This window comes from Oryctolagus cuniculus, chromosome 15 (assembly GCF_051225735.1).
Source record: "Oryctolagus cuniculus isolate XC-2025 breed Fujian yellow rabbit chromosome 15, ASM5122573v1, whole genome shotgun sequence".
Lineage (NCBI taxonomy): Eukaryota > Metazoa > Chordata > Mammalia > Lagomorpha > Leporidae > Oryctolagus > Oryctolagus cuniculus.
The window spans coordinates 96,516,227-96,525,700 of NC_142881.1; the positions used below are offsets into that span (position 1 = coordinate 96,516,227).

Below are 9,474 nucleotides of genomic sequence, written 5' to 3' on the forward strand. Positions count from 1 at the left end.
AAATTTACAAATTTTTTTTCTGGTAACAGTGAATTTGGCTCATCATAGAAAGTTCTTTGAAGGCTCTTGTTAAACTTGTTCCTCTTTGAAAAAGTAAATTTTACTGCATGATACTGCAAGAAGTAAATTTTTAATATATAGGAAATTTCAAAACCAATTATGCTTAGTCTCTAATTTCTGATTTACTTATAGAACAGAAATTACACAGATAAATTTCACTTTGTCTAATTTTTTAAAATACTTTTTTATTTGACAAGCAGGCACAGACAGATAAGGGGAGAGACCAAGAGAGGTCTTCCATTTGCTAGTTCACTCCCCAAATGGACACAATGGCCAGAGCTGGACAACTCAAAGCCAGGAACTTCTTCACACATGGGTATAGGAGTCCAAGCACTTGCACCGTCTTCCACTGCTTTCCCAGGTCATTAGCACAGAGCTGGATTGGAAGTGGAGCAGCCAAGGTATGAACCGGCACCTGTATGGGATACCAGTGCCACAGGCAGAGGCTTAATGATTATGGCACAGCACCGGCCCCCACTTTACCTAAATTTACAGTAAACCCATGAATTGCACCAGAATGCAATTTTCTTTTCTTTCTCCTTCCTTCCTTCCCTCCTTCCTTTCTTCCTTTCCTCCCTCCCTCCTTCCTTTCTTCCCTCCTTCCCTCCTTTCCTCCTTCCCTCCTTTCCTCCTTCCCTCCTTCCCTCCCTTCTTCCCTCCTTCCCTCCTTCCTTTCTTCCCTCCTTCCCTCCTTTCCTCCTTCCCTCCTTCCCCCCTTTCCTCCTTCTCTCCTTCCCTCCTTCCCTCCTTCCCTCCTTCCCTCCTTCCTTCCTTCCTTCCTTTCTTATTTTTCTGTGTCATGAAGCTTGCACACTGCATCCAAGGACATGGAACAGCAGAAAGGCTTATGATTACCATGTGCAAGAACTCTCCTCTTGAGGGTCAAAGCACCTGACAAGGAAGCTCTCCTAGATTAAGTCCTCAAGCGTCTCTCTCAATAACAAGCGAGAGAAGGTGTGCTAACTGGAGAGTGTGCCAACTGGAGAGCTTCTTTGGTTTAATTAACTCTGGGAGGTCTGAGTGTTGCTGGGGTCCTCATTGGGCAATAATAATGGGTCAAAATCATTTGAATGTGACTATCCACCACTAGAGGGTTCTGTAGGGTCAATTACATTTTCCCAATCATTGACACCTGATTCCCCACTGTTGTCCCCAGCTGCTCTGCTGGGGAAGAAAATCTGCTCCACTTGCAGGATACTTAAGTCCAGCACTGGAGGAAGCATAATTGAAAGAGCCCACAGCTGAGTTCAAGGCATAAAGACCCTTGCTTCCATGTGAGAATGACTAAGAATACTGTCTTGATAGCGTAAAAGTCATCATGAAGAGGATCAAGGACCTCTGCATCTCCAAGTGTATTTCTACCTCCCAGCTGTGAACCCAGAATAGGGTATCCATTGATTAAACAATGATTCCATACTTCCATGTGGTGCTTCTCTGCTTACCATTGCCTGCTGAGATCTTTTTGTTCCTATGTATTTTTACTCAACATGGTTTGTCTTAATTTTCTCACTTCTGCCTGACAATATTCAACAATTTGTGCACCGTGCTCTTTACCTGCACACCCTGCCAGCACTTTCTGTTGATGTGCATTATAAACCTGATAAATTGCCCTAATGATTTTTATTACTCCATCATTGTAAAAAGGCCAGTATCGTGTTCTTTAATAAGTTTGGCATAATACTGAAAGGTGGGAGCCTTTGCCATTGAAGACACTGTATTTTTGCTCACTAGTATTACCTAGATTAGGAGTAGTGATATCCTCTGATTATACCTTCAATTTGAACTAAATTCTAAAACATGAATAAAATTACTGATAATGAAGATGAAGCTGAAGAGAAGGAAGCCAAGACTGGGCACTCTGATGGTGTGAGTGAGCTGTTTATGGGTGATCTGTTCCTTATATAAAACCTGCTGCTGCGGGTTTGCCAAGTTATGTACCACTCAATAACCTTCTTTCACGTATCTTTAAGAATTCTGTCCCAAATCTCTTCTCTTAATTTCACTTTCACGGTTACAGAAAATGAAGTTTTGAATAAACCTGTTAGTTATGGATTTCAACTATTTGCAGAAGTTCTGTCTTGCTAATGTGCCAGTCACTGATGCTAAAAGTTGCTTCTTGTCTTCTCTCTCTCAGCAACAATATTTCATGGCCCACATTGCTGCTAGTGATATAGAAACGTATAGTGTTGAAGCTGTAGTCCAAAATGGAGGCTGTCGTGATGAAATTCTCTGAATGCATTATTTTAATATCAGGAATCTTAAATAATCACTTATTGCATTTTTGTGTTCCTATTGACTAACAGTATCATGTTATCCTTTGTCTGTTCAGCTGAACTATATGACAATCTTCTTTATGGACATGATCATCACTTCTTACCCAGAGATCAGTATTCATTACACATCTCATCTGAGTTAGGCCACTCTCAAGGAATGAGGTTGTGTTGGTTTATGATTTAGTTATACTGTTTGTTCTCTGTGGAATTTAAAGTCTAAAAGAGATAATTTATCATAACCACCTCAAAGGTCCTTTGGTACATCTTTCTGAATCACTTAGAGATGAGAACTCCTTTGAAAGAAGAAATGAAGCGACTACCTGTAATGCAGCATCTCATGTGAGCACTGGTTTGAGTCCCAGCTGCTCCATTATGACCCATCTCCCTGTTACTGCATCTATTTGTGGAATGAACCAGCAGATGGAAGATCTCTATCTCTCCCTGCAACCTTCTCTCTCTATCTCTGCCTTTCAAATACTGTGCATCTTATTTTAAGAGAACTTAGGGTCCAGCACTGTGGCATAGTGGGCTAAGCCTCTGCCTGTAGTGCCAGTTCAAGGTCCAGCTGTTCTTCTTCCAATCCAGCCCTCTGCGTTGGCCTGGGAAAGCAGTCAAAGATGGCCCAAATGCCTGGGCTCCTGCACCTATGTGGGGGAGAAGAGTGAAGCTCCAGGCTTCTAGCTCCTGGCTTCAGATTGACCCAGCTCAATCTGTTGTGGCTATTTGGAAGTAAACCAGTGGCTAGATCTTTCTCTCTGTTTCTCCCTGTGTCTGTAACTCTACCTCTCAAATGAAATAATAAAATCATTTTATTAAAAAAAAAACAAAAACACAGAGTTTAGCCTCACATTTGGAACTTTTAGTAATTTTGGCGGGTTGAGAGGAAATTTGTAAAGTTTGTGGTACAACTGGGAGCCTTCCGAGTGCTAGCATGTAAGAAGAGAATAGCGAGCAGACAGCTGGTAGACAAGACCTAATAGGGTACAACCCATAGCATTGTCTTTCTGAAGACCACTCCCTGTTCAAAGGTCATGGGAAACCATCCACACAGTTGAAAGAGGAGTGTGACTTGATGAGATTTTGTTTCATAAAATGGCCTTTTAATTAAGTACTAAAGAACATTTCCAAAGAAAACATTGAAGAATACAGCTGAATTGTAAATCTTCATTAATAGTAACAAGATTTGATGAAAGAAATGGTGCCTTTAAGGGAAATGTAATTCAGGGAAGAGAGGTAAGAATTAGTGAATCTTTTCTCCTAGGATGGCACTTACACCAACTGTAGATATTGGGGCCCTAATTTGGTGTGTTGAAGAGGATTCCACTAGGATCTGGAATAACTTGAGCATCAGAACACATAATTTCAGACTATAATACCTTTAACAAGATAAGAATCTATGAACTTGGCCGGCGCCATGGCTCACTAGGATAATCCTCTGCCTAGCGGCGCCGGCACACCAGGTTCTAGTCCCAGTTGGGGCGCTGGATTCTGTCCCGGTTGCCCCTCTTCCAGGCCAGCTCTCTGCTGTGGCCAGGGAGTGCAGTGGAGGATGGTCCAGGTGCTTGGGCCCTGCACCCCATGGGAGACCAGGAAAAGCACCTGGCTCCTGGCTCCTGGCTCCTGCCATCGGATCAGCGCGGTGCACCGGCCGCAGTCCGCCGGCCACGGCAGCCATTGGAGGGTGAACCAACGGCAAAGGAAGACCTTTCTCTCTGTCTCTCTCTCTCACTGTCCACTCTGCCTGTTAAAAAGAAAAAAAAGAATCTATGAACTCATAATGATATAAAACATAATGACACACTAACTAGGACAGAAGAGTGAGCCCTTAGCTTTGATGCTAGATCAAAATATAAATGGAGAAACAATATTGGGAATTAAAACACCAGCATTTCATATAGTGTTGATGATTAAAAATACTATCAAAGGTACTGGATGAAAATTTGATAGGAAATAGGATACTGGCATAATATTAGAATATTTTTAATAAAAGTCCATACATTACAAAAAGGAATAAAAATGTGTATATAGCACAGCATATACGAATGCTGTGGTGCAGCAAGTTTTGCCACTGCCTGCCACACCAGCATTCCACATCAGAGTGCTGTGGTGCTGCCTCAAGTCCCAGCTTCCCCGCTTTTGATCAAGCACAATGTGAATGCACCTGGGAAGGTTTCAGAACATGGCCCAAGTGCTTGGGCCCTGCCACCCATGTGGAAGGCTGGGAAATAGTCATTCATCCTAGCTTCAGCTTGACAAAGAACTTAACATTGCAACTCTTTTGGAAATGAACCACAGAGATAGATAGAGATAGAGATGAAATATATATATATATATATATAGAGAGAGAGAGAGACAGTGAGATAGAGAGAGAGATCCAGCTCTCTGCTATGGCCTGGGAAAGCAGTAGAGGATGGCCCAAGTGCTTGGACCTCTGCACCAGCATGGGAGACCTAGAAGAAGATCCTTGCTTCTGGCTTTGGATTGATACAGCTCTGGCTGTTGTAGCCAATTCAGGAGTGAATCAGCAGATGGAAGACCTGTCTCTCTCTCTCTGCCTCTCTTTCTCTCTTTGTGTAACTCTGACTTTCAAATAAATAAATAAATCATTTTAAAATATATAGATGTAGATGTAGATGTAGATATAGATATAGTTCCCTCTCTCATTGTCATTCTGCCTTCAAAATAAATCCTTAAAAGGTTGCATGTGAATCAATCTGGCAGAAATTCACTAAATACCAAGTTGATAGCATCCATCATGGAATGGATGGGAGACTGAGCAGAGCTCAGCATCGGACCAGGGAGCTTCTGATGAGAATACAGGGCCCACATTTTCTCAGAAAGGAACACTGGAGGGACCCAGCTTGAGTCATCTCTGCTCTTGATACCTATTGAGGGTTTTCATATTAGAAAAGTGTCAAGGAGAATTCCAGTAAAATAACATTGACTCAATGGGAGAAAAGATATTTTAACATGGTTGGAAAAAAATGTAATAGTTCTGTGGATTGGGTTATGGTGAGGAATTTATTTTGGTTCCCTAAATTGGGGTTCATATGCTTTTTATCAGGGGACCACCCTATACTTAGCAGAAACATCTTGGATCGGGGCAACAGTGCTAAAAGGATAATAACTAGGCATTCTCAATGAATGGGACTCACTCATGGTATTTCTGTAAGTTTGAAATAATTTCAAAATTAACTACTGTTAAAGTGATCAGCAGGGAGCTGATCTCTGCCACAGCTCCAGACCCTGGACACTTTTTTGAAGGTTGAGTAACTGATTTTGGCAATGACAGAAAGTTTCTTTTACAATGACTTTGATGGGGCTGGTGTTTAGCATAACAGTTAAGGCTGCTGCCTGGAGTGCCAGCATCCCATAAGGGTGCTGGTTCAAGTGTCAGCTGCCCCACTTCCAATCCAGCTCTCTGCTATGGCCTGGGGAAGCAGTAGAGGATGGCCCAAGTCCTTGGGCCCCTGCACCCACTTGGGAGACTCAGAAGAAGCTCCTGGCTCCTGGATTTGGATCAGCACAGCTGCAGCCATTGCAGCCATCTAGGGAGTGAACCAGCCAATGGAAGCCCTCTCCCCCTCTCTCTCTGCCGCTGCCTCTCTAACTCTGCCTTTCAAGTAAATAACTAAATCTTTTTTAAAAATAAAAGAAAAAGAAATAATAAAATATTTTGCTTCCCACAGCCAAAGTATTTTGTTTTATCAGGATGTTTAAGGGCAGCAGCCAGTAAATTAGTTTTGTAAGTCTCAGTCTGTACTGTTTGAAGGAATTTAATCATTTCTGCCATCATAGTTTCAGGTTTTGGAGACAACAGCTTTTTAAAACATGTTTTAATCCTGATTTGCATTTTCATAATCCATTTGTTTTAGTAATATTTTACCATTTCCTGATTATCTACCTGATGTCCAATAGCTTTTTCTAGCCTATCCACAAGGACATATAGCCCTCAGTCAGCCCCTGATGGACTGTAACATCGAGAATCTTTTTCCATGCTTTTAATTAATGTTAGAATTTTTTACATAAGCCTTCCTTCAAGGATAAGCAACTTGTCGACCAAGATCCAAATACACTCCCTCTCTTAGCAACTGCTCAAAATTGGTAGGGACATTGTTATTTAGCTAATCTGTGGCTTGTACAGAAGCCCAGTCTCTATTCCTGAGCCCAAACAGTGTACTGGGCTGGAGTAACCAAGATTTTAACTAAAGTTTTCCAGTTCCATGGCACCATCTCACACCCTTCTCCAATTCCCTCCAGTATGCCCACTGTACCAGAGCTCTGTATCTTGTACTCCGTTAAGCCCTTTTTTAGCCCTCTGTAAACATTATAAGGAAGATGTTCATGCCAGGGAGCTGCATTTTTGGGTCAAGCTACAGGACAAACAGTTAACACTGGTGATTCCCCTTGCTCCCTGGCTTGCAGAAGCGTACCTAGCACTGCTGACACACCTGAAGGGGACTCAGATATCACCACCACAACAGCAGATGCTGAGAGTGCAGAGGTCTCTGTGAGGCAGTGGGGACAAGCCCATTGACTGACCTTCCTGGCCGGGGACAGAGGCCAAGGGAATTGTAACCTTACTAATGGCATCCCAACAGAGATATCACATGTGCAAAAACAGAATAGGAGCTCAAGGCTCCTGATGTTATTTTTGACCAACTTTCTCTCAGTTTCTTTTTTTTTAGATTTATTTATTTATTTATTTCAAAGAGTTACAGAAGGAGAGGTGAGAGAAAGAGAAAAAAGTCTTCCATCCACTGCTTCACTCCCTAGTTGGACACATTGGTCAGAGCTGTGCTGATCTGAAGCCAGGAGTCAGGAACTTCTTCCAGGTCTCCCACATGGGTGCAGAGGCCCAAGGACTTGGGCCATCTTCTTACTGCCATAGAGGTCACAGCAGAGAGCTGGATTGGAAGTGGAGCAGCCAGGACTTCAACCAGTGCCCATACAGGATGCCAGCACTGCAGGTGGTGGCTTTACCCACTACACCACAGTGCTGGCCCCAACAATCAGTTACTTCTAAAGTGCCTTCATCAGGGTACCAAGGGTAGCAACTACTAATTTTTTACAGCAAGCACCCAATTGCCTTTTCTGGTAAAGAGTGTCCCTCTTTCTAAAGGAGATAATGCAGCCCAGCTTTATGTTTCCATTGCACCAGGTACAGGGAATTCCCCATCTTAATGACTCACCAGGATCTTGAAGAGATGAGCAATGTTTCTGTACCCTTGCCAGGTGTGGTGAGCCACCCCTTGCATGTTGTGCCATGGTCCTTGTTCGGGCACCAGATGTTGGGGTGTGCAAGTGAAAGGAGAGACAGGACATGGGAACTGTTCCTCTGCAAAGTTCTGCCAGACTAACCCGGTGTGTTTTCTTTATTGATAAGGATTACAACCGCGGCTGGCATCATGGCTCACTTGCCTAATCCTCTGCCTGCAGCACTGGCAACATGGGTTCTAGTCCAGGTTGGGGCACCAGATTCTGACCTGGTTGCTTCTCTTCCAGTACAGCTCTCTGCTGTGGCCCAGGAAGGCAGTGGAGGATGGCCCAAGTGCTTGGGCCCTGCACCCACAGGGGAGACCAGGAGGAAGCACCTGGCTCCTGGCTTCGGATCTGCACAGCGCTGGCCACAGCAGCCATTTGGGGGGTGAACCAATGGAAGGAAGACCTTTCTGTCTCTAACTCTGCGTGTCAAAAAAAAAAAAAAAAAAAAAAAGGATGACAACCGCATATTGTACAGCTCATGCCTGTGATCATCTAATTCTAAGTTTCTCTGGAACATGTTTAGATAGGCATATTAGATAAGCATGTCTTTGGGAAGCCAACCATCACACAAGGCTCAGTGCTCTTCTTGTTAGTGGACCATAAAGTATACTTAGTCCCTGTAGCCACACACTGTGTACTAAGAAGAAAATGTCTTTGCTTTGGCAGAAATCTTATTCTCCACAGTCACATTTGACTATCTTTACAAACCTGCCTGGGAGGCCAGCACCACAGCTCACTTGGTTAATCTTCCTCCTGCAGCATCAGCACCCCAGGTTCTAGTCCCGGTTGGGGTGCTGGATTCTGTCCTGGTTGCTCCTCTTCCAGTCCAGCTCTCTGCTGTGGCCTGGGAAAGCAGTAGAAGATGGCCCAAGTCCTGCGGCCCCTGCACTTGCATGGGAGACCCAAAAGAAGCTCCTGGCTCCTGGCTTCAGATTGGTGCCGTTCTGGCTGTCACAGCAAATTGGGGAGTGAGCCATCAGATGGAAGACCTCTCTTTCTCTGTCTCTCTCTCTGTCTCTCTTCTTTCTGTGTAACTCTGACTTTCAAATAAATCAATAAATCTTTAAACAAATAAAATAAAATAAGTAAAACTGGAACTAATATTTGTTATTAGAAGTCTCAGGCCAAGATGAGAGGCTGACCATTTTCTTATAAAGGAGGATCCATTCATAGGATTCAATTGCAATTGCATTGTCATAAACTCAGCAGAGACTGGTGTATCTTCTTGTATTCTCACCGAAATACAGTGTGGTAACTAAGGAGACCAAGCTGGGGAGAGAGGAGATATTGCATTGCAATCCTTCCCAATATTCCTAGATGACTCTAATCATGAATCTCCACACATTTGGGAATAGCCTGCCACCAATCCTACTCACAAGCACCTGAGGAGTGACCAAAGACCAAGAGGGGGAGCCCTTTTCTTATACAAGGTCAGGCAGAAGAGGGCTTGAGTACTGTATCTCACAAGCACAGATGTCACTCTAAGGTAAGTGACATGTACATGTGTCTACACACACACACACCAGATCTCTAGGACTTTTTCATCTAAAAATTCCATTTCTACTGAATAGCATACCCTCCCTACCATCCATAACTACCCTTCTACTTTATGCTTCTCATATTCTATTTTTTTAAAAAAGATTTATCTTATTTAATTGAAAGAGTTACAGAGAGAGGTGGAGCCAGAGAGTGATCTTCCATCCACTGGTTCACTCCCCAAATGACCAAAACAGCCACAGCTGAGCTGATCTGAAGCCAGGAGCCATGAGCTTCTTCCAGACCTCCCACACAGGTGCAGGGGCCCAAGGACTTGGGCCATCTTCTACTGCTTTCCCAGCCATAACAGAGAGCTGGGTCAGAAGTGGAGTAGCCAGGA

General features: G+C 43.6%; 1 pseudogene; it reads right to left on the bottom strand.

The window, feature by feature from the left end:
* Positions 1 to 261: 261 nt before the first annotated feature.
* On the bottom strand, positions 262 to 2,299 carry LOC149122211 (BRISC complex subunit Abraxas 2 pseudogene; annotated as a pseudogene).
* Between the last annotated feature and the right edge of the window lie 7,175 nt (positions 2,300 to 9,474).